Raw genomic sequence first — 27890 nt, forward strand, 5'->3', positions numbered from 1 at the left:
GGAACACTTGAATGCCTACAGAATGAAAGATGAATAAACCAGGTGTGACAGCCTCCAACAGGCAGCCTCTCTTCTCACTCTCCACTCAACTGGAGCCTGCATATTGTTCTACATCACTTCATATATTCACAAGAGCAAAGATTTTATGGGTAGACAGGTAGCACAGTTCACAGCAGTCAGTTGGCAAAATTCCTCATTAGGCATCTCTGTGTTTCCCTCCAAAGTTCCTCTCCTGCCAACTGCCATCTCTTACCCTTTTAATCTTCATCCCACACCTCTCTAAAAATGCCCTCTATAATCCCAAGCAATTCTGCTCTCAGTCTTTGCTCTCCTGTCTCACTGACTCAAAATGCCAGGTTGATTTCTCAAGAAATTAGATCTAGTGTTCCTCAAAGTATACCTCCATAGGGGTTTTAGCCTTCCCACCATGTGGCTTATAAAAGTCATCACCCCCAGAAAATTCTCTCTTTCTATGCAGGAATATGGCTGCTAGTTAAATGTGATTTCTCCATAGCGTTTCAGGAGCAGTGAGGATTGGCACATGGCCACCCAACCGAAAGTTCATCTGCCTCCTTTTTTAAAAAGTTTTTATTTATTTATTTACTTTTGAGAAAGAGACAGAGAGAGCGAGTAGGAGAGGGGCAGAGAGAGAGAGAGGGAGAATCTCAAGCAGGCTCTGCACTGTTAGTGTGGAGTCCAACTTGGTGCTTGAACCGTGAGTTCATGACCTAGGCCAAAACCAAGAGTCATGTGCTTAACCACCTGAGGCACCCGGGCACTCCAAATGTAGACACACTTTGAATTGAAAAATATACATCTAGAAATTTGTTTCAAATGAACAGAGATGTGCAAAACCAATTCTGTACAAAAAAAATTTCCCCCAGTGCTCTTTATAAGAAGAGAATATTGAAAGAAGTCTAAATATCAAATGATAAAGGATTATTTAACTAGATCATGGTATAGACATAAAATAAAATATTATTTAATCTTTAAAATAATGTAATAAAAAGCTTAATGATGTAGAAACTTGTGAAAAGGACAAAGAAAACTTGGTATGAAAAGTAAATATCTTTGACCTCAATTCTAGTATCTGCAACTATATATAGTTTATGTGCACAGAAGAAAGATGAGAGATAATTATACACCAATATATTAGTGGTAGCTACCTCTGGAGGATGATTCTAAAATAAAAAATGATAATTTTTGTAATAAAATAAAATATTACTAAAATACTTAAATAAAATAAAAAATTATTACCTTTGTAATTAAGGGGGAAATACCAATATAATTGTTTAAAACCACAAAAACAATCTCCTAACAAAAACCTGTCCTTTCATGGTGTAAATACATGGAAAAGGTCCCCACTTGGGGACTACGGAAATGGCTTATTTGCATTGTGGCAAAAATTTCAGCAGCTGCTGACAGTAAACCTCCCTGTGTCACTCAATGTGAGTGACTGAGTATGAGCCCCATCTCCCGCCAAACAGTAAAGAGTGAGTGCAATAGTTCTTTTCTTTTAACTTTTAAAAAAATGTTTATTTATTTATTTATTTTTGAGAGAGAGAAAGAGGGCGAGCGTGCGCACAATCACGCGCAAGATAAACTGTACTCATGCATGTGTGAGTGGGAGAGGGGCAGAGAGAGAGAGAGCGAGAGCGAGAGCGAGAGAGAGAGAGAGAATCCCAAACAGGCTCCATGTTCACTACAGAACCCCATGTGGGGCTCTGTCTCACAACGACCCTGGGATCATGACCTGAGCCAATATCAAGAGTAGGTTCCTCAAATTGACTGAGTCACCGAGGCGCCCCACAATAGTTCTTGATGTCCCACAGCCTGCTCCCTTGTTTTTAAGAATTCCCTCCACTTCTCTGAAGCACAGAGGTGAAACACTCACCCATCCATCTATCCATCCACCCATCCACTCATCAATCCATCTTTCAACAAAACTGAGCATCGATAGTGCAACAGGCATGGGCAGGGCCCTGAGAATATAGAGTTTTGCTCAAACAACCCCTTAGTACTAATCGTCTGGTAGTGGAGAGAAGCTAGTAAAACATTTTCATATAACTGATACGAGTATTGAGGGAGTTCTGCAGGTGCCTTGGGCAGATTTGACCTGGTGGAGAAGCTAAGGAGCTTCTCGGGGGAGGCTACTTCAGGGATGAGGGGTAGAAAGCCCCTCTTTCCTATCCACAGCTCTGGGTACAACTGTCCTTTCATGGTGTAAATACATGGAAGGGCATGGCAGACACTGCTGGTTAATTTTCCCCTTTGCTTTTGTTTACAGGGCTCAGTTTTGTCAGCTGGCAGCTGTCCAGTCCCAGAGGATGAGGAGGTATCAGTCTAAGGCTATCCTGTAATCTCATTTCCCCTTCATCTTAGTTCAGGAGTGATTTTCCCACCCAGTTCTGGCCATTAAGTCATAGCAGAAGTCTTCTGGGATCTTCTGGAAAAGATTTTCCTCCCTGGTAAAAAGAGAGAGCAGGAAGGAGAAGACTCCCCCAAAGGAAAGAGTCTGGGTTCCCGGAGATATTGTGAATTGCTAATCAAATCTTGAATTGGTTTTCTCAGGAATTCTTGGTGTTACATGCCCACTGTTTAATCCACTTTTAACCGGGTATCTGGTCTTGGGAGCATTTCATCAAAGTTTACACGTACAGTTCAATGGTCTAATTGAAGATATGAGTATGTTTTCAACACTGTGGCTTAGACATGAGCCAGGTGGATATTAAGAACTATATGGCTACAGCAACTTCTTACTCAACACGTCTTCAGATGCAAGGGAAACAAAAGCAAACAAGAACTATTGGGATCTCATCAAAATAAAAAACTTCTGCACAGCCAAGGAAACAATCAACAAAACTAAAAGGCAATTGACAGAATGGGAGAAGATATATGCAAACGACATATCAGATAAAGGATGGTATCCAAGATCTATAAAGAACTTATCAAACTCAACACCCCAAAAAAACCAAATAATCCAGTGAAGAAATGGGATAAGACATGAACAGACACCTCTCCAAAAAAGACATCTAGATGGCCAACATACACGTGAAATGATGCTCAACATTACTCATCATCAGGGAAATACATATTAAAACCACAATGAGATACCACCTCACACCCATCAAAATGGCTAAAATCAACAAGTCAGGCAACAACAGATGTTGGTGAGGATGCGGAGAAAGAGGAGCTCTTTTGCACTGCTGGTGGGAGTGAAAACTGGTACAGCCATTCTGGAAAACAGTACGGAGATTCCTCAAAAAATTAAAAGTAGAACTCCCCTACGATCCAGCAATTGCACTATTAGGCATTTATCCAAGGGATTACAGGTGTGCTCTTTCAAAGGGACACATGCGCCCTAATGAGTGGGGTATTACTCAGCAATAAAAAAAGAATGAAATCTTGCCATTTGCAACTACATGGATGCAACTAGAGGATATCATGCTAAGCGAAATTAGTCAGTCAGAGAAAGACAAATATCATATAACTTCACTCATATGAGGACTTTAAGATACAAAACAGATGAACATAAGGGAAGGGAAGCAAAAAGAATATAAAAACAGGGAGGGGGACAAAAAACATAAAAGAGTCTTAAATATGGAGAACAAACAGAGGGTTACTGGAAGGGTTATGGGAGGGGGGATGGGCTACATGGGTGAGGGGCATTGAGGAATCTACTCCTGAAATCATTGTTGCACTATATGCTAGCTAACTTGGATGTAAATTTAAAACTTAATAAAGAAATAAAGATGATTATAAACATTTGTGCTAAAAAAAGAAAAGTATATGGGTGTTGCTGTTAAAGGGAAGGAATAAAGTAGTATGCTGGTAGGGGTATTGCTTTATTGGGCACATTTAAAGTAATGATTTAATTTTGTTACTATCCTCGTTGTTGCTTCATCTATTTGATTATCTTTTCAATCTTTGCTTTCTAGTTCTCTGGTCAATGGCAAATTTAGTACTAGAGCTCACCTGAAGCCAAAGTCCAATAATTACTGTGCAAATATATTTGTTTATGTACACACTATGTCAAAGGAAAATATAGAATCTGATCTGCCATTTGGCCATGTATGTAAATGGCTCCCACACAGTGAGAAATTCTTTCAAATCTAAGAGTAAGTCATAAATATTTAGCCCAAACTATTGAAAGTCCAATAAATGGATTAATCTGATTCACTTTTCTAGATCTTTTTCTAGCAAACCAAAGCCACCGACGTTTCCCACAGCAGACTCCGAGTTTTGGGAGCTAGGAAAGCAGTATTTTCCTGTGTCTTATGCACAGAAAAACAGATTCAAGAAGCCTGGTGCAGGGGTTGCCCTGAATGCCATTCCCTTTTGCCATTTTCTGGATATCAGCATTTGTGTAGAAGGATCTTCTGAGAAAATCACATCAGTGTTCTCATTCTAGCCACAAGTCCACCTTGCCCTCCTGCTTGGCAGCTTGCATGGGTCACCGGCAATGAAGAGTCCATGAGGATGCCAGGGGCTCTGCTGTTGGCTTGGGCTTGGATGTGAATTGGAGTCATGATCTAAGACGAAGTCACACCGTTTGGGGCAGACACAGGTAGGGATCTGGACAGGTGCATGATAAGCCCCATCACCTGCAAGGGTGACACAAGCCACTGATAGAGTGGGAGAATAGTTTCCTGAGCTGCTTCTGCCACTTACCAATTGATGAAACGTGGCCCTTCACTGCTTGGATCCACCTGTCCCCCAGACTCTATGGAGGTCTAATTCCTGATGAAGAAGTTACTTCTTTTCCCCTGTATGTCTTTTGATTTGGAAGTCCCAGTTCTCAGTGGACCATTGGATACTGATGGGATGCCTTACGCTACTGGGGTGCTGATTTCCCTCTGTCTGGGATCCCAGTGACTTCTATGTGTGTGAGTGATGCATTGAGCCCTCTCAAGCTCAGCATTTGGAATAGGGTATCTTGCTTTAAAAGGAGCTCACAGAACCCAGGGACCATATAATGGAGGAAGCAAGATCCAAAGCTGACCCCAGGGCTTCCTTTATTTGCAAGTGTCAACATAGAGAGCTTTGTGATGGAGTAGATGCCTGTTTGGTTAGGTTTAGGCCCTTGGCAAAGGATATCCACTTTGCCGTTGGCCCACTTTCACTTTCCCTTTGGAATTTTGTTCCTTGTACTCTTTTCTATTTCTCCCTACACAACTGGTGATTTTAGGCTTCTTCTCCAGAACCCCTTTTCCAGAACTCCCCATTGCCAGTAAGAGCCTCAGGCTAGAGGAGTATGTGGCTATTGAGCATTTGAAATGTAGCCAGTGTGACTGAGGAACGGAGTTTTAAAAACTGAGGACTGATGGATGTGGGGGGGAGGGGGGGATGGGCATGGAGGAGGGCACTTTGGGGATGAGCACTGAGTGTTATGTAGAAACTAAGTTGACAATAAACTATTTGTAAAAAAATAAAAAAAAAGTTATTTTCAATGAATTTACATGTAAATTGCCACATGTGGCTAATGGCTAGTGTACCAGACAGTGTAGGTCTGGAGTTCAATACCTCCACCACTGCAATCTCTCTGCAGCAATCAAATGAACCTGTCCTGTGTCTGAATTCCAAGGCCCTCATCCTAATGAAGTACCAATAAGCCAAAGTGATAAACAAATCCTTATACATAAATTAAGGTCTTATATCCTTCTAGGTCAGTGCAAAGTTTTGAGTAATACCATACTTTAGTCAAAGAGGTTCAAATGATAAGAATTTGAAGGACTCTGCAGGCAAGCATGGCAGGTGAGAAGATTATAGACACAAAGTTGTAGGCACACTTCAAAGCACAGTCGGTGGAGGACACATCCTTCCCAGTGCCCTGGGATGCTTCTAAGCTTCTCTCAGCTTCTTACAGTCTAGAAAAAGTTAAGGTCAGAATTGTGCAGATGGGAGCTTGGAAAAAGGCTGGATGTGGGAGAGATGGAATGAGAAGAGTCCAGAGGATGCCAAGCTCTTGCAAAAGAACTTGGTGTGCCAGTCAGAGCGGTGTTCTGTTCCACCCTTGGGAGGAGGTGCCAGGGAGAGCTTGTTAGGGAGGGATCACATTGGACCAAGACTGAAGGGTTAATAGTTAAGAGACCAAAAACCAGATTAAAGGCCACAAGATGGGCAGTGGCACCTTTGGTGGAATCCTGACCAGGAATAGCAATTTCTCTTTTAGAGAGGTGTTTCTCCCTGGATTCCCTTAGGAACATTGCTTTCCAGACATTCTTCTCACTCTGAAACTGAGCTGTATTTCTGTTTCTCTTGGACAACTATGTGACTGTTCTTAGATTCTTGCCTGTGTTTTCACAGATACTCATGGGTAGCAGAGGTAGCCTTTCAAACCAAACACTCAGTTGGGTAAAGGGTGGAGGATAAAGAGAGGTGGGTGCGGGGGAGCGAGAATAACCAGGGAAAAAGATACATGCCTTGGAGATGAGCAGAAAGAGTTTATACCAATCCTAGCACTTTGGGATTTATTCTTGGGGCCTTGGTTCATCAATTGGTACCACAGTTAAATCTGTGGCCACAGCGTCACTTGCTCTACACTCTTTGAGGAATGGAAAACGGGATTTTCACTCAAACCAATGCCAAGAATGGGTTCCTACTGGTTGAAAAATGTCAAAATTTATGAAATCACTGGAGACCAAGTCCCAAGTCGTAAGTGCAATAATGTGGTCCATAAAATAAAAAATAGCAGCCAAATTCCTGGTGCTTTGCAACACAGTTCAGACTACACAGTGCTTTTTCTGGACCTCTTTGCCCTTGTGAATGGAAGGACAATGCACAGTATTCAGCACTACCCTGTTCTCCTTTGCTTGTGTTTCATTCAAATAAATCCTATAAGACATTTGGCATCGAGGGGCAGAAACGCAGAGAGGAGAAACTCATAGAGGCTGGTTGTCAGGCTAGGTTGATTCATCAGCTGCAGTGTCACCAAATACTCCTGGGCAGGGTACATTATGTCATAGGGTCCTGTTGTGTCAGATCATTCTGACAACTTATGGCAGCCCTTCTGCAAGTCCTTGCTAATTTTACTCCAAATACTATAAATTTCCGTCCATTTTCATGAAAAACAGAAGTTCTTGCTGGGCTGAGGTAACCCGTACAGGGGTGGTTCTCAATGGGGTAGATTGTGCTTCCCTCCCCCCCCCCCCCCCCCAGGGGAGATTTGGCAATGTCTACAAGTATTATTGTATTATCATTACTGAGGGGAAATTTTGTCCTCCCTGGAACCTTAGAGAATGTCTGGGGACACTGTTGATTGTTACAAGTAGGGTGAAGGTGGTATCCTACTGGCAGCGAGAGGTTTGGGAAGCTGCTAAGATCCCAGGGATGAAGAGAAAAGCCTCCATGACAAAGAATTAGCTGGTTCAGAAGGTCAACAGTGCTCAAGTTGAGAGCTTCTGACACAAATGGAAAGCTCAGGCTTGGTTCTTGACTGTGAAGTGTTATATGACCCTCAAAGGGCTATCACTTTTTCAATGTTGGAAAACTAGTAAATATCCTGGGGTGGTCTCAGGAAATCTCAGGAAATAGGTGCCATGGTATCTGAATTGAGATGAAGAGGGAAAATCTGAGTTAAATACTTCTACCCAATTCTGATGGCAAAATGGCAATAGGATATTGTAGGCGGGGAGAGGCATCCAATAGCTTGTGAGATTATGGCGATTGGGCCATCAAATGATTTCCTTTGCTAATGGTAGATGGAGAATATCCAGGGCCTGTCACATATGAGTCTTTCCATGAGGTCTGTCATTGGGGTGGGAGGGAGGAGACCTGCAGCAGTGACAGTTTCAGGGGGCTGAGAGGGGCACAGAAAGCTATGGGAGGAATTTATGTAGAGCTGCTTGGGAAAATAAGAATAGTATGTCTTTTCTTGATTTTTGAAAGCAACACAGTCATTATTGAAAATATCTCAAGTACAGAAAAGCATAAAAAGAAATAAAAATCTCTCATAAAAGATATCAGCTATTAATAGCTTTGGTATTTCCCTTTAGAAAAAGGTCAGGCTCAGAAGATTGAAAGTGTCTTTGAGAATAGCAGAATGAGACCATGCATACAAGGACTGCTTTGAGATTATTTCCTCTGTGAGCCAAGACAGGTGAGGCCCTGCCCTGGGTGATGCGGACAGCACTCCGGTGGGTGATGTGATGGAAGGACACGTGATCAAGTTCTCCTTACCTTCAGGGTTCATTTGGAAAGCTTCCTTAGTGTTCACCTCCATGAATAGAAGAGTTCTTCAGCTGAAAAAGAAAGTAAGTCATCTTAGTTTAAGGATGACAGAAGAGGAGACATCATTTCTGACTCATTCTGCAGCTCCAGCTTGACCACCATCACTGCACTTCTGGAACAGGCCGATGACAGCCCTAGGCTTTTGTCATTTGTTCTTTGGTAACTTTATTATGGAGTCATTTCAAACTTACAGAAAAGTTGCAAAAATCATAAAAAAATAAAAGCTTATAAACCTTTCACTCAGATGCCCTGTTAGTTTATCACATTTAATTCATCATTCTTTCTTCTCCGCATACACAAATTATTATCTTTTCCTGAATCACTTGATTAGATGAAAACACCTTTAAAAGTTATTTATTTTGAGAGAGAGACAGCAGGGCAGAGAGAGAGAGAGAGAGAGAGAGAAATCCCAAGCAGGCTCTCTGCCATCAGCACAGAGCCCAATGTGGGGCTCAAATCCATGAACTGTGAGATCATGACCTGAGCTGAAATCAAGAGTTGGACACTTGACCAAATGAGCCTCCCAGGCACCTCAGTCATGGTGCCACTTAACTCCTAAATATGTCAGTGTGTTTTCCCAAGAATAATGGTATTCTCTTACGTTAACAGTATAATGATTAAAATCAGAAAATGAACATTGATATGGCACTGCTATCGAATCTGTAGATCTTACACAAACTTTGACAGTCATCGTAATTGGCATAGATTTTATGAAATTTAGTCCTAGAGACCTTGAATAAAATTTATTGACAAATCCCATCACATCACTGGATGACTTTGGGCATTTGGCCACGCCAAGCGGAAGCTCAGGTTTGATTCTATTTCATGAAACACGGGAGCATTGGCAGAAGAATGCTTTTCAATGTGTGACTAACTTTTGGTGACGATAAGGTTGATCATTGGGCTGTCAGGTATGGCTTGTCCCACTTAGACTATGCCCATTGTGGTTCCCACCTTGCTCCTTCCAATATATCTGGCCCTGGGTTTTTTATAGGACATTTTAAACTCTAGGAACTGACTGGCCTCAGTCTGTGAGGCACAAGGTAAAAACTGCTAGTTGTAACACTGTGAGAACAAAAATGATTTCAGGACTTGAGTACAAAATTAGCCCATACATGTCAGCAGTTAAATTTTTTTTTTTTTTACAAATAGTTCATTGTCAAATTAGTTTCCACACAACACCCAGTGCTCATCCCCACGAGTGCCCTCCTCCATGCCCGTCCCCCCTCCCCCCTCCATCCATTAGTTCTCAGTTTTTGTCAGCATTCAAGAGTCTCTCATGGTTTGCCTCTCTCCCTTGCCCCCACCATTTCCCCCCCTTTTTTCCCCCTTGTTCCTCAGTTAAGTTCCTCCTAATCCTCCTATACGTGCAAACATATGATATTTGTCCTTCTCTGCCTGACTTATTTCGCTAAGCATAACACCCTCAAGGTCCATCCATGTAGCTACACATGGCCAGATTTCATTATTTCTCATTGCCATGTAGTATTCCATGGTATAGATAAACCACATCTTGATCCATTCGTCCATTGATGGACACTTAGGCTCTTTCCATGTTTTGGCTATTGTTGTGAGTTATATGTTTGCAGCAGTTAACTTTTGAAAATTTGCTTTGGAAGAGGACATCCAGATGGCCAACAGACACATGAAATGATGCTCAGCATCGCTCCTCATCAGGGAAATACAAATCAAAACCACACTGAGATACCACCTCACGCCAGTCAGAGTGGCTAAAATGAGCAAATCAGAGAACTCTAGATGCTGGCGAGGATGTGGAGAAACGGGCACCCTCCTACACTGTTGGTGGGAATGTAAACTGGTACAGCCCCTCTGGAAAACAGTGTGGAGGTTCCTCAGGAAACTAACAATAGAACTCCCCTAGGACCCAGCAATAGCACTGCTAGGAATTTACCCAAGGGATACAGAAATGCTGGGGCATAGGAGCACATGTACCCCAATGTTCATAGCAGCACTCTCCACAATAGCTAAAACATGGAAAGAGCCTAAGTGTCCATCAAAAGATGAATGGATCAAGAAGACGTGGTTTATCTATACCATGGAATACTCCAAGGCAATGAGAAACAATGAAATCTGGCCATGTGTAGCAACATGGATGGACCTTGAGGGTGTTATGCTGAGCGAAATAAGTCAAGCAGAGAAGGACAAATATCATATGTTTGCACGTATAGGAGGATTAGGAGGAACTTAACAGAGGACCAAGGGGGAGAAGAAGGGCGGAAATGGTGGGGAAAGGGAGAGAGGCAAACCATGAGAGACTCTTGAATGCTGACAAAAACTGAGGACTGATGGATGTTGGGGGGAGGAGGGATGGGCATGGAGGAGGACACTTGTGGGGATGAGCACTGAGTGTTATGTGGAAACTAATTTGACAATAAACTATTTGTAAAAAAAAAAAATTTGCTTTGGTGTATGGACAGCAATTCCTAATTTAGTGCTCAATTTTGTCTTGCATATTCCATGCTAAAACCATCTAGCTAGAGTAGCAGACCAAATAATGCCTTCAAATAACTTCTGTGTCTTCAAAATTCAGAACCCTTAGGAATGAATATCCTTTGAGGAATTAAGATGAATACTCTCCACACTGATTCAACTGTTGGAGGAGGCAACAAGCGGGCCACTGAGGATCTCTCTTTCTCACACACACCCCACTATCTCCACATTACTGATACTAGCAAAATGAATGGAGAGCCCAGACATCTTTGCAATAAAAGCCTATGATGTGATGAAGGCCACTTGAACATCAAACAGCCAGCCCTAAGGCACTTGATAATGAGGTGTCTGGTGAATCCAGAGCCTGTAACACAAATGTCTGGGGTAGCTTTCTCAAAAGCCACCAGTTTCTCTCCATGTAGTGTAGTGATGCTGAATTTTTCTTTTTCTTTTGTTAGGATTTTATTTTTAAGTAATCTTTGTACCAAATATGGGGTTTGAACTTATAACCGTGTGATCAAGAGTTTCATGCCCTACCAGCTGAGCCAGTCAGGCACACCTGGTTTTCATTTTTAAAACTCTAAACATTCTAGAATACATTTAAGATTCTGAGAATGATTTCAGGACTTATAGCCCTCTCTTTGATAATGTCCTAGCTCTGTTCAGAAGAATCTAGACTTTTTGTACACTCTTGTAGGAAACCATAATGGTCAGCTGAAGCTAGGGGAGGTGCAAAGGGAATGGAGCACAGGTCGAGGACTCCATTGGGAATAGAAAGTCTAGAACGCCAACCAGTACCATTGATGGTTCTGGGGCAAGAGGCCATAAGGGAGATCACGGTCCTCCCACTTATTTCTGCAGTTCAACAAACATTAATTGAACAACAGACCACGGGCTCACTTCATTCATTCATCTGTTTGTTTATTCAGCATTTATTAAATGCCCAGCACATCATTTAGTTTTTGTCATTCTCTGCCCAAACGTCTGCATCTACATGGTCTTGCTCTGTGCCCTGTGGGGGGTGGCTTGAGCGGCTCTCTTGCCCTTTAGCTTCAGGTTGGGCTCCATCCATGGCGGCAGAGAGTGGGAGAAGAGCACATCAGGGAAATATTTCCCTCCCTCCCTGCCTTCCTCGTAGCTTCGTTCTGACAGTGACTGTGTCTCTAACAGCTCCAGTCCTTCTTCCGTGACTCGAGTTATCATGAGTCCCAGAAGAATCCCTCCCTCCCCATTTCCCTTTATAGAGAAATGGTGGTGACAAGTTCCCTTGTTTTTGCAAGCCCACAGGTATGTCAACGGTCTCTTTATTATATTCTCTTAAAAATCCTAGCTTGAGTAGAACATCTTCTTCCTGTCTGACCCTGACCAACACAGCTCTTTAATATATGCTAAATTGTTTACTGATTTCTCTGGACAGGCTGGAAAGATGTAAAGTTTTGTACATGGTTTCTAACACTAAACTACATCATTGCAAGGTAGGATGTATAACTTAACGGAAGCTCTTGGAGAAAATAATCTCAGAGATTATAGTCCTTTATACACTCTGGTATTATGGGTCAGTCAAAGGCCAACCTAATCTCTGGCCACATAATTAGAAGTACAGTGTCCAGGACAAGGAAGGTGATATTGAGCCTTAGTTCTGCCTCCATTAGCTCCCATCCAGAGATCTAGGCTATGCTAGATCTAGAAATTCTAGGCTTCCCACTTTAAGTGGACACATATTAATTGTTAGTGTTTCAAGGCCTGGAATATACAGCAGAGATCAAAAACTTTTTCTTCAAGGGTCTGGTAATAAATATCTTTGACTTTGTAGGCCATAAGTTCTCTGTTGCAACTCGTCTGCTATTGTGCAAAAGCAGCCACTGACAACAGGTAAATGAATGGGCTTGGCTGTGTTCCAACAAACTTTATTTATAAAAGTAAATGAGTAGCTGGATCTGCCTGTAGGCCTTACTTAGTTAACCTCTGATGTATAAGGAAAAAAAAATTCTGGCTATGTCCAGAAGGCAGAAGTTGGATCAATGTATAGAAATCACAGAAAGGCAGGTATTTTTTTTTTAAGATTTAAAAAATTTTTTAAATGTTTATTTTTGAGAGAGACAGAATGCAAGTAGGGGAGGGGCAGAGAGAGAGGGAGACACAGAATCTGAAGCAGGCTCCATTCTAGGCTCCAAGCTGTTGTCATAGAGCCCGATGTGGGGCCCCACATCACGTACTGCAAGATCATTACCTGAGCTAAGTCAGCCATCCAGGCGTCCCAGAGAAAGGCAGATTTGTGCTAATTTCAAGGAAAATCTTTCTAATGGTGACTACCATTTCCAAGTAGAGTGTTATGTTTCATGAGGAGTGTGTTGCTCATTGTAAGGGTTTAAAAGAAAGGCTAAGTGTTAGAGAATAATTTTCTACAAAACACAAAAAGACAGATGATGTGGGAGGCAACAGTGCCTCATATTCTTATATACATAGCATAGTACAGCACACACAGTGGGTCGTCTAGATTTTATGTTCCTAGAGGAAAGAGACTATGTCATATCCATTCTTGCATCTTGCCCCCTTCTCAAATCCTAGTGTAATGTTTTAAACGTGGTAGGTGTGACTAATACATGTTTTGTCAACGTGGCTCTGTAAGTAAACTCTTGCTGACAGATTAATGAAACTAATTTGTCTTCTGTACAGTCATAACTCCAGTCATTAAATTAGTTCAATTATCTCTAATAAGCTTCAACATTGGAGGACTATCCCTGAAAAGAATAAAGGTATTAGTCAACATTTATCGAGTTCTGAAAATATGGCAGCTACTGGGCTAAAAATTTTAATAAGCGTTCTCTCTCTCTCTCTTTAATTTTTGAGGAAACTCCATACTGTTTTCCAGAGTGGCTGCAGCACTTTACATTTCCATCAACAGTGCAAAAGTGTTCCTCTTTCTCTGCATTCTTGCCAACATCTATTGTTTCCTGAGTTGTTGATTTTAGTTATTCTGACAAGTGTGAGGTGGTATCTCATTGTGTTTTTAATTTGTATTTCTCTGATAATGAGTGATGTTGAGCCTCTTGTCATCTGTCTGTTAACTATCTGTATGTCTTTGGAAATCTGTCTATTCATGTCTTCTGCTCATTTCTTCACTGGATTATTTTTTGGGGGGAGTGTTGAGTTTTGGTAAGTTCTTTATAGATTTTGGATACTAACTTTTTATCCAATAGGTCATTTGCAAATACCTTCTTCCTTATGACCCAGAATTACAGTACAAAGGATGTAAAAATGCTGATTTGAAGGGACACATGCACCCCAATGTTATCAACATCAGCCAAATCATGGAAAGATCCCAAATGTCCGTTAACTGATGAATGGATAAAGAAGATGTGGTATATATATGAAATATTACTCAGCCATCAAAAAAATAAAATCTTGCCATTTGCAACCATGTGGATGGAACTACAGTGTATTATGCTAAACGAAGTAAGTCAGTTAGGGAAAGATAAATATCACATTTCATTCATATATGTAATTTAAGATAAACAACAGATGGGGGTGCTTGGGTGGCTTCGCCAGTTAAGTGTCCTACTCTTGGTTTCAGCTCAGACCATGGTCTCGTGGCTCTGCCCTGGCAGCATTGAGCCTGCTTGGGATTCTCTTTCTCACTCTCTCTCTGCCCCTCCCCCGCTTGTACTATCTCTGTCTCTTTCAACATAAATAAATAAACTTTAAAAAAAAACAGAACAGATGAACACAGGGGAAGGGAAGGAAAAACAAGATAAAAACAGAGAGGGAGGCTAACCATTGTAGACTCTTAAGCACGGAGAACAAACTGAGGGTTGCCGGAGGGAAGGTGGGTAGGGGGCTGAGCTAAATGGGTGATGGGCATTGATGAGGGCACTTGTTAGGATGAGCATTGGGTGTTATATGGAAGTGATGAATCACTAAACTATGGGTTCTACTCCTGAAACCAATACTACACAGTATGTTAAGTAACTTGAATTTAAATAAATAAATTTAAAAAATAATATGCATTCTCTTATTTAATTCTTCCCTAAAACCTATGAGGTAGGTAACATTACCATCCCTATTTTATTGATGAAGAAATTGAAATTCAGAGAAGTCTCATAGCTGGAAAGTGGCATCACTAAACTTGAACAGGAATTTCTTTAATGCCTAAGGCTGCGATCCAACCAAAATTCCACTCTGCTTCTCATTCATTCATTCATCCACTCATTATTCAACAAACATTTATTGGTTGCCTGCTATTTGCCAAGCACAGTGTTTTAGGTTCTGAAGATAGAGCTGTGAATATAAACAGATCAAGTCCATGCTCTGAAGGAACTTACATTCTGGCTGGGATTTAGTAGGAGTAGATGGACTATTAAATGAAAAGATATTATATGGTAATTCATCAGAAAGCACAGAAATTAAAAAGATAGTAAATAAGTCTCATCTACACCAGAACTTCAGGGATAATGCCAATTGGTGAATTTACCAAGGCACTCTCTTGTTTACTGACATTACCCCAAGTTCAGACTTGAGTCTTGATAAATTGTCAGATACATTTAGATTAAGAAGAAAGCTTCAAGAATTCTGGCAACTGATACGGATCATGTATGGCAGTGTTTACACATGTGTGTGATAGATGTATAAAGCCTTCAAAAGGAAAATAACTCAATAAAGCACTCAAGAGTCATTCTTCAAGGGCAAGTCAAACCTGAGCACTATTAAAATGGGAGACCAGAGGCAACATATGGAAAGAAGTGGAAAGAGCTAGTTCAGTTAATACAAAAAAATGAAGAAAAATAATCCAGTTAAAAAATGGGCAATAGACATTTTTCCACAGAAGACATACAGATGGACAACAGACACACGAAAAGATGCTCAATACCATGCATCATCATAGAAATACAAATCAAAACTACAATGAGATATCAGCTCACACATGTCAGAATGGCTAAAATCAACAACATAAGAAACAACAGATGTTGGCGAGGATGCGGAGAAAGGGGAAGCCTCTTGCACTGTTGGTGGGAATGCAAACTGGTGCAGCTGCTGTGGAAAACAGTATGGAGGTTCCTCAAAAAGTTGAAAATAGAACTATCCTATAATCCAACAATTGCACTATTAGGGATTTACCCAAAGAATACAAAACTATCAATTCAAAGGGATACATGTACCCTAATGTTCACAGCAGCAGTATCAACATCAGTCAAATTATGGAAAGAGCCAAAATGTCCATTAATCAATGAATGGCTAAAAAAGATGTGGTATATATATAAATGGAATATTACTCAGTCATGAAAAGAATGAAAGCTTGCATTGTGTAACAATGTGGTTGGAGCTAGAGAGTATTATGCCAACTGAAATAAGTCAGTCAGAGAAAGGCAAATACCACATGATTTAAAAAAACAAAAGCATTTAAGAAAAAAAAAGCAAACCACAAAGGGGGAGAGAAAAGAGACAAAGACCAAGAAACAGACTATTAACTATAGAGAACAAACTGAGGGTTGCTGGATGAAGAGGATTTGTTAAATAGGTGATGGGTATTAAGGAGGGTACTTGTGATGAGTGCTGGGTGTTTTATGTAAGTGATAAATCATTCAATTCTGCACTTGAAAATAATATTATACTGTATATTAACTAACTAGAATTTAAATAAAAACATGGAATTAAAAAATAAGGAAGAAAATCACCTCTTTTTATCTTTTCTGAAGCACAGAAATATGAAGAGTGTACATCCACCTACCAGCCCCAAATATTAAAAATTAATATTTATGACAAATGCTTCAATAGAGAGTATCTGACTTATGTATAAGGCAGAGACAGACACACTAATTCAGGTCAAGGGAGAGGGCCTTGTTAAGGGGAACAGAGCTGCCAGGATGCTTGGGGGAACCAAGGGAAATTCAAAAACTATGATGGAGATGGAGACTGAAGGAGAGGGAGCAAGAACGCCAGAGTCAAATAAGGTAAAGCCAAACATCTTGTCAGGCGCAATAGGCAAGTCCTGACTGGGCATGGGGGACAGAGCCCACAGGTCAGGGGCTGAGTAAACACGAACCCAGAGAAAAAAAGTATGTCTTTTTGGATGTCAATAGCCAGGAGCAGGTGTGGATGGCCTAGTTAAAGGTACAGGGTAGGAATCAATAGGGAGTAGTAATACGAAGCATGACTTTTGCAGTTGCAGAATTCCTTTGGTTAGTAGATTGCAAGGTGATATTCAGATTAGTGAGCCTCGATAGCATCAGCATAGTCTTTTTAGAGAAATGGCTAGAAACAGAGAACAATAATAATTAAGGAGCATGTATTGATTGCCAGATGCTGCTTTTAGGGACTTGCATGCATGTTCCCATTTAATCTTCCCAGGTTCGTGTTGAGCACCAAGCTCCTTAACAGAGACCTAATTAAAAATGATTAAAAATAGAAGTGACATTTGTAGGGAAACTATAAAATGTCATCATAATGAAAGTACTGTCATTCATTCATCCATTTACTCATGTTTCTTCAGCCATTAGTTACTGAGCATCTAACATGCGTGGGGGTACGACTTAGTGTCTATGTGAGGATGGTTTTTATTGATTTCATTGTTCAACAGAGAGGCAGTAGAAGGAGCAGAGAATTGTGAGCTGGAAAATTCAGCTTTCATTTCTAGCTCTTCCTCTAACTGTTGCTGTGGTCCTCGGACATGTCATTTTTCTTCTCTGCTTAATGTTCTAGAGTAAAACAAGAAGCCAGACTTACATGACGGTTGAGGCCTTTTAGAATTTAACATTAAAGTATTTGGTAGCTTTTATAGTATGTTGCAATTTATAATGAATATTCACTTCAATCCTATCATTATACCCCCACTTCCATCAATTAAATAGTAATATTTACTTTAAAGCTGTAGAGGTGGAAATTTGTCAGGGCTTGAACCAAGTTCCTCTTATCTTTCTCCTGGAAACCCTTGCCTTCTATGTATGAGTTCACGCTTAATTTCTGGAGGAACTATAAGGGACCTGGGAGCAGATGATCAGAGGAAAAGGAAGAGATGCAGAAGGCAAGGAGAAATCGGGAGTAAAAAGGAAGATGTGTCAACTCTCAGGGGCTTTATGTGTTGTCTCTGAAATCATTTAGGGCTGCTACGATCCCCAAGAAAGTATATCCAAACACACAAGAAGAGAAATCCTCTAGTTGGAGGAAATTACATGGAAACAGATTTGAGTTCAGTAAAATCCTACTTGCCCACTACTGGAGAGAAAAATAAATGGGTCATGTTAGGAGACAGTAGACCTGGACTCCAGAGGAAGAATACTTGTTTAATGATTATTGTGTCCCAAGCATGAAGTGAGCTATCTGGTAGGAGACAAACTCTTTAAACAGAGACTGTATGAAACCCCAGTAGGGTTAGGGACTAGGATCAGGACAGTAAGAACAGTAAGGGGACTTATTTCAACTCTGAAATGCTGCGATTCTTAGCTGTAGGTTTACAATCTAAGCTACAGTCTATAGTCCCTAAATTCAGAATTTAGATACTCCTAAAGTCATCTGCTGGGAAAACTCAAGCCCTTTTCTAGCTACTGATATTCAGGCCAAATTCCTCAAATTCATTTCTTTCCAGGAAGTTCCTTGTATGGCTCCTTGGCAGAATATCCACCGGACCTCCTGGTCTTGGCATTTCTGGCCTATCATTCTTGCCAAATATCTAGGATGGGAACTTCTCTGGAGGCCAGAGTTGAAGCCAAAGTTGGACCAACATACTGAAACTTGAGTCCTACCTGTCAGTAGATTAACAAAGAGACCCTTGCATTTATGCACTGCCCTTCTTTTCTAAAGTGTTTCCCACCTGCTAGCTTTACCAGAAACATATAGGTCAACTGGTATTCTCTCAGGGTAATAACTTTAACCAGAGAAAGGGTGTAAAAGTACTTCGTAACAGTGAAACACTGTGAAAGGTTAGAAGTTTTATGAGTGTTACAACCGGCTCAAGGTCACAGTTTAGCAGGGCCATATCTAAAGCACATTACTTCAAATGCTTTTGAGAGTGAGTGTAAAGTAAATAAAGAGTATTACTGATAATTTAAAGAACCAAAGTCGAGGTCTCCTTAATTGACTAGCAGGGAAGGGTAGAGTTTAGAGCTGGATTTTACAAGCATGACAATACCAAATTGGGATCACTGAGAAGTAGACTCATTATTCCAGTCCAGTGAACAGCCATGGCATAAATGTGACTCTGCACAAATTGACCAACGGTCATCATCGTGATTGGGGCAACCATAGGTTGGATGCAGGGATGAGACAGCCACTAGCAGTGGACCTGAACGAAATGACTTTCTGCTTATTTTAGTTCAGGGACCACAAGTACAAATCCACCTTCTTAAACAAGCTTATAGCATCTACAAGCGAGGGTTATACTCTTAATTAAAATGACAATAAAAAACAACCTACAACTGATGAAAAGACTTTATCCAGAATTCTCAAGGAATTTGTTTTAAAAAATAATCCCTACTTGATTGCAATATTAAGACCATTAAAAAATATTACCTCTCTCCTGATCTCTAAATCCCAATGAAAGGGTTTATGAAAAGGTTCTTTATGCATTTGAAGCCATTAGTACTATACGTGTGGAAAGAACATACTTTTTAAATTAAAATAGCAGATTGTTATGATTGTGGTAATATGAATCGAGAACACCTTTTCACCTGGAAATAAAAAAGAACAAATATTTCCTGATTTTAGTATCCACGGTTTAGGATTATTTAGGATTAGTAGCCAAAATTGTTTCTACTTTATACTGTATAATCAGGGAGATTGTTTAAAGAGGAATGTTAGGAGGAAAACCTGTATTAGCTTTTCTGTGACTTCAGCCAGTTGGGAACCATCAAAATGCTATTTGTCTCTGGCCCTTGAACGGTTTTCTTCTTCAATCCTGGGGCAGCACAGCTAATAACCCTTGTGGAGTAGCAACTAATAAGCATGTGTCAATGCTGACACTTATGTTTTTCAATCTAGTTGTTTGTTTGACTATCAGATGTTGCTTTTTAAAGGTAGTTGAACTTGGCAGAATCATAAGCTGTGCTTTTGTTTACTCTTTTGCTCCCAAGACTAATTTAAAAGTGTTGTTAGGAAGTGAGTGGTGACAGTAATGAGAACATTAATTTGAGGACTGAAATGTCAATAAGGGCACAAGAGACTAATTCCTTGGCTGATGGAAATCTTTAGCTTAAGGATGTCATGTGAAGTTTCTTTTCGTCCCATAAACCAGGGGAACTGGCTTCCCAGACTGAGGAGAACATAGCATCCAGCTAGATGATTTGCTTTCCTTTGAGGTTCCTTAGTCCCTATATTTGTTCCAATAGCTTCATATCAGATTCTTACTTCTGTTTTTTTCCTCATGGGTTTTGGTGACATTTTCCAGAGTAGCCCTATTCTATCAATCACTCATTTTTAGTAAAACAACTTTGTGTGCACTATTATGGTTATGTCCTTGCATACAGTATATTGGCTAGCATGATACATTGCATACAGGTGGTTCTGTCCAGTGATATGCACAAAATTTTGAACCAGACTTAAAGAGGTATAAATATGACTTATGCCACCTAATCATGTGACCTTGAGGAAGGCGTAATTTCCTTGAATCTCAATTTCTTCATCTGTTAGATGACAATACTGTTAGCTACCTCTTTAGATTACTGCAGAGATTTGATGCGCAGTATCTAGAAATTAGCAAGTAATGAATACATGCTAATGATATTAACGGTTAACATTGATTACAAATTTGTTATGTGCCAGGAATTATGGAAATCCTCAAAGCATCTTCAGGAAACAAGAAATTAAGAACTACACTTTGCTGATGGGAACAAGACAGATTAAGTACTTGCCCAGCATCCAAAACGTAGGAAAAGGCCATGCAAGAATTCCAGAGCCCTCAGTCTGGCCACTACACCACATGTATGAAGAATGGACAGCAAGGGTTTTGCCACCTTGGGTAAGAACTGCCTGAATATGGATCCCAGGGCAATACCTAAGACACGAGGAACCCTCTGTGCTCCCTACCTCTCCTCTTTTCCATGCCTCGTCATTCATACCCGAGCCAATAGCAGGGACAGAGAGAGAAGGACACAACAGGCAGGTGAGGGCATCCAGCAGACCCCCGGCAGGCTGTTCTGGAGGGCGACCTCACATTCAACTGTAAACTTGTTGGGTGAACATATAATGACAGGTGCTGTATTCTGCGTTCACATCATTAGCAAGATTTCATACATTCCAAAGTTATTTTATTAGAAGGTAAGGGTGAACACTTTAAAATATAGATCTGTTCTATTAGGGGCACTGAAAAAAATAGAAATATCATGATCTTATTATACTATTATTATTAGGCCATCCTGCAATCATCCGCTGTCCACAAACTTGAAAATACAAATCATTTTTCCTCTCAGTACTAAATTCCCTTAAATCCAAGACATGAAGATCAAGAACTGTTTTATGAACTCTTACCTACAGCTAAAAAGGTGTTCAACTTAAGTCACAGAGATCATGGCACTTGGCTCTTTTAATTAAAATACATAGTGTGGTGTCCATCAATTGATGAATGGGTACACACGTAGTATATCCTAATCATAGAATATTACTTGGCAATACAAAGGGGATGAAGTACTGATATATATACTGCAACATGGACAAAGCTCAAGAACATCATCCGAGGGGAAAAAAGCCAGTCACAAAAGACCTCATATAGTATGATTCCATTTATACCAACTGTCCAGGGAAGACAAGTCTACAGACACACAAAGTGCATTCGTGGTTGGTAGGGGCTGGGGGCAGGGGAGGCAGGGGAATGGGAATTTGCTGCTAATGTGTACTAAGTTCTTTTTTGAGGTGACGAAACGTTTTCAAATTAAACTTTTAGAGTGGTTAAAGAACTCTGTAAATAGTCTAGAAACCACTGAGGTGTATACTTTAAAAAGGTGTACTTTACGGTATGTAAATTATATCACAATAAAGCAGTTCAAAAGAAATGTCAGTGTGGTATTTTCCCTACTTAGCTGCAAAAAAGATAACAGATATTCTTTTATGTTCAGCATCCCTCATTATTAACAATACTTATTTTGGATAAACAGTGATGAACATGAAAGTATTTATTTCCCCTCCACCCCTCTCCACCTCCACAAAGGCTTAATAATTAATCTTGTCCTCACCTGTAACCTGTCTGTCAAGTATTTGACTACTGGGAAATCAGAGCTACAGGGATAACTGGTCCTCCAACTATTAAGCACAACTTTTAGGCCAAACATTTAAATCTGCCTCCATTTCTGGCCCCTACCACATGTTCTCTTTCTTTTCCTCACTGCCAGGGACTCATTCTTCCAAATCAAAGCTAACCCAGAGCAAAGCCTCTGAGGCTCCAGATTGCAAAGGGAACCAGAGCCGTTGTTAAAGAATACAAAGTATTACAGATAAAAGCTGGCGGGGGAAAAAAAAGAAGGTGGCACATCCTCTCCTTTCTGGATGATGGTAGCGGAAATTCAGACAGCTTTAATTTCAAGAGTGGGCACCACAGCAGGAATTAGGCCAGAACAGGGATGCCAATTGAGAGAACTCAAAACTTATGGTTGGCATCCAGGCACTGGGGGAAAAAAGTTTTCATCTTGAGTGTCCTGGGTTTGCTCCCCGTGCTGTACAGGCAACTAGGCCAATGGGAAAACTGTGTCCTTGGATAGAAATTCCAATCCACTTTTTGGATACTGGCAGTCTTATTTTCCACTCAGTTTTCCTGTATGCCTAACTGAGCTGCATGGAGGTGAGCCACCATGGAGATGAGCCACTCTAACAAGCCCCAACTCTGCTTTCTGTGTCTCTTGTCCAACAAGCCTGGGGAGGATTTATACAAAAGTCAAGGTATCAACCATGGCGAATGTGGACTTGGGGCTTAATGGATTTTAAGATAAGTTGGGGCTTAACTGGCTTTAAGTTGGGGCTTAACTGGTTTTCAGGAAGCCCCAAAATCTCGAAAGACTACAGTACCTTGGCTATATCCACTCCTTCACTCAGAGATCACTATATCATGTAAGTCTTGATCATTTTATGCAAGGTTAATATTTTCTTCCCACTTCAACACCTATTTCCTCTTTCCTTTTATTTCTTCCTCTTCCTTTAACTTCCATCCTCTGCCAGTGTCAGAGTAGTTTACCTCCTTTCCACTTGCACAGAAGGAAGGTACTGTGCCAAGCAGTGGGGTGAGAGTGGGTACAGTGATTGGATTCTGCAAATATACTTTCCTTGTACCCCAATCTCCCTGAGAACCTGAACCTCACTGAAAGAGAGAGAGAGAGAGAGAGAGACCAAGAGAGACAGAGAGAGACAGAGAGTTTCCTGTGGCACTAGGAAATCTGCCCAGAATCCAAAGAAGTCCAATGACTCCAATGACTTACGCTGGGTGTCTGTAACCAAAGTTTGGATGCTTGCTTCCTAACGCAGAGGGCAAAGGCAAAGCTTGCTAGATTTACTAAAGGTGCCTGTCAGGGTTTATTCCTTGATCTGAATATCCTCAGTGACCAACCTGTGCAACTCGGAAGGGGCTTTACTTGTTTGATGATTACCCTTTGGCAAGCTGACTCTGCAGGTAGATTAGCATTTGCCTTGTGATATACAAGGAATTGACTGCACCCCATCCCCCATCTCAAAAGAAATAATAATTGGAAAACTTGCTTGTTGATGATGGCTGGATGTTTTTCCCTTGGCTTATTTGGTTTACAGATCTTGTGCAAAGACCCAAAATGGCCAGATTCAAAGCAGTTATGGTTTCAACAATGCAGAATGAATGAGCCAGGAGAAGGGGAGGATCTGGGAGGGGTGAGAGCCAATGAAGCAGGGCAAGCTGAAGGGGCTGAACCGTGAATCATGAGCAGGCCTTCCAATTACAAGCTTGAGTTTACCATGCCGTCACTGCATTAGCAGCCCCTGCATTCACGTGGGTTCCATGGAGCATGTCACCCAGGATGGGACATGTGTTTCTGAAGGAACTGGCAATGACCCTGGAGCTTGAGCTGTTCTCTCAATTCTTCCTTTCAAAAATCACTTTTCAGACAGAAGTGGGACGTTAGCTCTAAAACTGTGTAAAGTCAGGAACCTAGCCATGACAGAGGGCGCAGAATGAAATCTTCTCACAATGTCATTTGTCTGGATGATATTCATCCCCCCAAAAGAGATGGTTAAGTCTCCCAGTACCTAGGATTGTGACCTGATTTGGAAATAGGGTCATTGGAGGTATATTAGTTAAGATGAGGTTATACTGCTAATAAATGGGCTCCTAACCAGCTATGAATGGTGTTCTTATAAGAAGTAGGGAAGAGACACACGTACACATATAACGACAGAGGCAGAGACTGGGGTGGGGCAGCCTTCAAGACAAGGATTGCCATGAACTGTGGCCACCACCGGAAGCTAGCAAGAGGCAAGGAAGGATTCTACCCAGAGTCTGAGATGGAATGTGCCCTTGTTAAAACCTTGATTATAGACCTCTAGCCTCCAGAACTGTTTGTTCTGGTTTGTGCCTGACTGGGCTGGTGTGTTTATATAAACATATTTTCTGTGATCAATTCATATTTCTTTTATGAACCAATTTAAAACTTGCTAGTATTTTTAACTAGTGAAAATAGAAAGTATGGGATTTGGTCAGCCTAACATGGACATAGCACATTCCTATTCTAGTGTGGCATCTATGGTCTTTCAGTGGGAAAACTGCTAATGTCCTATATGGAGCCAGTGATGGCGTTCTGAGTTCACTGCCATGAGATCTTGTTAATTTCTATGAAAGGAGAGCTCTAATCGCTGGAAGGAGCTTTAAGAATGATTAAGGAGATCTGGATACTGGACAGATGCAAAAATCACACAGGCAAATGGGAGACAAAAGCATATATATACTATTGGTATTTCCCCAGCAGGAGTGGAAGGAGGTACAGAAGAGAGGTAGTACTAGAACCTCACCCTTCAATCTTCATTCTGGCTTTGATGTCGCCATTAGTAGGTGCTCCCAGTAAAGTCACTAAAACCTCTCAGGACTTCCATTTTTTTTCTAGGGAAATTGCTTTCTTAGTTTACCAACCTACCCATATAACATGGAGGAAGGAAAAGGTAAATTAACTCAACCTCTACATCCCAGATTTTTAAAAAGCTTTGTGTAGCCTCTAAAGCTTTTAGTCCCTTGTTTTTATGTCCAGACCATCAACACCTGCATACTCCAGGATCCTGACTCCTTTTTCTAGAATACAGACTCCATATTCAGAAAGGCTGCCAAACCAAATGGTATATTGTGAGATCTAGATATACTACTGGATACATTGTTTTATCTTATTATTTTTTAAAAAGCAAATCCCATGGGTAAATTCCTAGCAGTGCTATTGCTGGGTCATAAGGGAGTTCTATTGTTAGTTTCCTGAGGAACCTCCACACTGTTTTCCAGAGGGGCGGTACCAGTTTACATTCCCACCAACAGTGTAGGAGGGTGCCCGTTTCTCCACATCCTCGCCAGCATCTAGAGTTCTCTGATTCGCTCATTTTAGCCACTCTGACTGGCGTGAGGTGGTATCTCAGTGTGGTTTTGATTTGTATTTCCCTGATGAGGAGGGATGCTGAGCATCGTTTCATGTGTCTGTTGGCCATCTGGATGTCCTCTTTGGAGAAGTGTCTGTTCATGTCTTCTGCCCATTTCTTCACTGGGTTGTTTGTTTTTCGGGCGTGTAGTTTGGTGAGTTCCTTATAGATTCTGGATATTAACCCTTTATCTGATATGTCATTTGCAACTATCTTTTCCCATTCCGTTGGTTGCCTATTAATTTTCTGGGTTGTTTCCTTGGCTGTGCAGAAGCTTTTAATCTTGATGAGGTCCCAACAGTTTATTTTTGCTCTTGATTCCCTTGCTTTTGGGGATGTGTCAAGTAAGAAGTTGCTGCGGTGGAGGTCAAGGAGGTTGTTTCCTGCTTTCTCCTCTAGGGTGTTGATAGTTTCCTGTCTCACGTTCAGGTCCTTTATCCATTTTGAGTTGATTTTTGTGCATGGTGTGAGAAAATGACCTAGTTTCATCCTTCTGCATGTTGCTGTCCAGTTCTCCCAACAGAATCTATAAGGAACTCACCAAACTCCACACCCGAAAAACAAACAACCCAGTGAAGAAATGGGCAGAAGACATGAACAGACACTTCTCCAAAGAGGACATCCAGATGAGGATGAGCACTGAGTGCCCCCTTGTCCCTCAACTTCCTCAGCACACGCAGCGTTGCTGGGTGTCTTGTCCTACCGGCCTTGGGGCAGAGTTTTTGGGTGGACTGGCTTCTGGTGAGAAAGAGAGTAAAGGCAGACGATGAGAAAGAGCATGCTGCCAGTCCCATCCGTTTGGCCTCCTGTTTGCACCTTAAGGCCCATTTGGAGGCACTAGTACAGAGGTCTGGGAATTCTTAAAGTCCAGTAAGAAACCCATTGTTTTACACACTTCTGTCTTCCCAATGGTTCATGTGTTTTAAAACAATCTCCTTCAAGGATACAGTTATCTGATTCATCTACACATCTGTGTGCATATGATGAAAGGCTATTCTCTGACTTCAAAGAAGTGTACACTCCTTATATAACAAAGCAAGACAAGAAAAGAAACATGGACACAATTATCGAATTGTATCAGCTCCTTTGTTGGAAGGACATATTCCTTTTTAGTGGGAGACAACCAGTAGGAAACATTTTGAAATATTTAAGTATTAAAATATTAAAATGTTTAATCCCACTGTATAAATCAAAATAGCCATTTATACACATACGTACACACATAGACACACATTTAAAGAGAGTAAAGTTGGAAAAAAATGTTGAAATTTAGTGGTCTTTATTATGCCATAGAGTAATCTGCACTTGAGAGAAGTTTTAATGGAAATGATAACTCAAAGATAGGTATTGCCAAAGCCAATTTGGGAATCAGATATTACACATATATATCTTTTTCTTGATATCCTATTAACTTTCCAAATAGTTTTGGATATACTTATATTGCATTTCAAAAAATACATATAATGGCAAACAAACTGGAGGATTAGGACTAGTGAAAAGGTAGTAGACTCTGAAACATCTTTTAAAAATGAGTAGAAGGGGCGCCTGCGTGGCTTAGTCGGTTAAGCGTCCGACTTTCGCTTAGGTCATGATCTCGCGGTTCGTGGGTTCGAGCCCCGCATCGGGCTCTGTGCTGACAGCCAGCTCAGAGCCTGGAGCCTGTTTCAGTCTGTGACTCCCTCTCTCTCTGACCCTCCCCTGCTCACGCTCTCTCTCTCTCTCTCCTAGAAATAAATAAAACATTAAAAAATAAAATAAAAATGAGTAGAAAAGATCATGAGGGAAGGGAAGAAAAAAAATAGTTGCAAACAGAGAGGGAAGGAGGTAAACCATAAGAAACTCTTAAATACAGAGAACAAATAGGGTTAATGGAGGGGGGTAGGTGAAAGAGGAAAATGGGTGATGGGCATTGAGGAGGGCAGTTGGGATAAGCCCTGGGTGTTTGTTGTATGTAAGTGATGAACCATGGGAATCTATCCTCAAAACCAAGAGCACACTTTACACACTCTATGTTAGGTAATATGACAATAAACTATGTTAAAAAAACAAAAATAAATAAATGTTAAACATTTTTTAAAATTAAAAATAAAAATATTAGACAGTAGAATGTTATTTTTTAATTATAATAAATGTGCAATTTAGTATAATTTTTTTCACTTTAATGCCTCTTTACGATAATTTAATTTTGAAAAACTGGGTATTATTTCTAACAAGGCAAACTTAAATTGATTTAAAAATAAAAATGGATGATATTAATATTCAAAAAAAATAAAAATGAGTAGAGAAAATAAAAGCTCTTGGAAAAATTTAATTGGTGACAATAAAACCATGAACATTACAAATTGAACTTTTTTTTAACAGAATATGAATTGAGACATGCATTTTTGAGTTAATCTCAAGTTTATAAGAAAATTAAGTGAAGTAAAATGCTCCACCCCAAACTCTGAGCATTATGGTTACTCAAGAGTTGAGGAAAAGAGAAATAATATACTATTAGGTTTATTAGAGACTGAAAGAACCAGTTGTAACTCATTAAGAGACTGACTGTATTTGATCTTTACACTAACAGGGTGGAGGATGCACCTTATTAATTCTATTCAACCTACTGAATGAGAAGAAAGGTCTTCTAAATCTCTGTTGTGCCTGTAGCTTTTCACTTC

General features: G+C 40.6%; 1 protein-coding gene across 2 annotated transcripts in view; it reads right to left on the minus strand.

Annotated features, from left to right (window-relative positions):
* PRLR (prolactin receptor) overlaps nt 1-27890 on the minus strand; it is a 160456-nt gene that overhangs the window by 33953 nt on the left and 98613 nt on the right. For both annotated transcript variants that reach the window (XM_039248238.1, XM_039248237.1), the window contains exon 2: nt 8179-8240. The gene's annotated coding sequence lies outside the window, so the exon portion shown is untranslated. The remainder of the gene's footprint in view (nt 1-8178; nt 8241-27890) is intronic.

This window comes from Hyaena hyaena, unplaced genomic scaffold (genome assembly GCF_003009895.1).
Source record: "Hyaena hyaena isolate Hyena2069 unplaced genomic scaffold, ASM300989v1 scaffold_310, whole genome shotgun sequence".
NCBI lineage: Eukaryota > Metazoa > Chordata > Mammalia > Carnivora > Hyaenidae > Hyaena > Hyaena hyaena.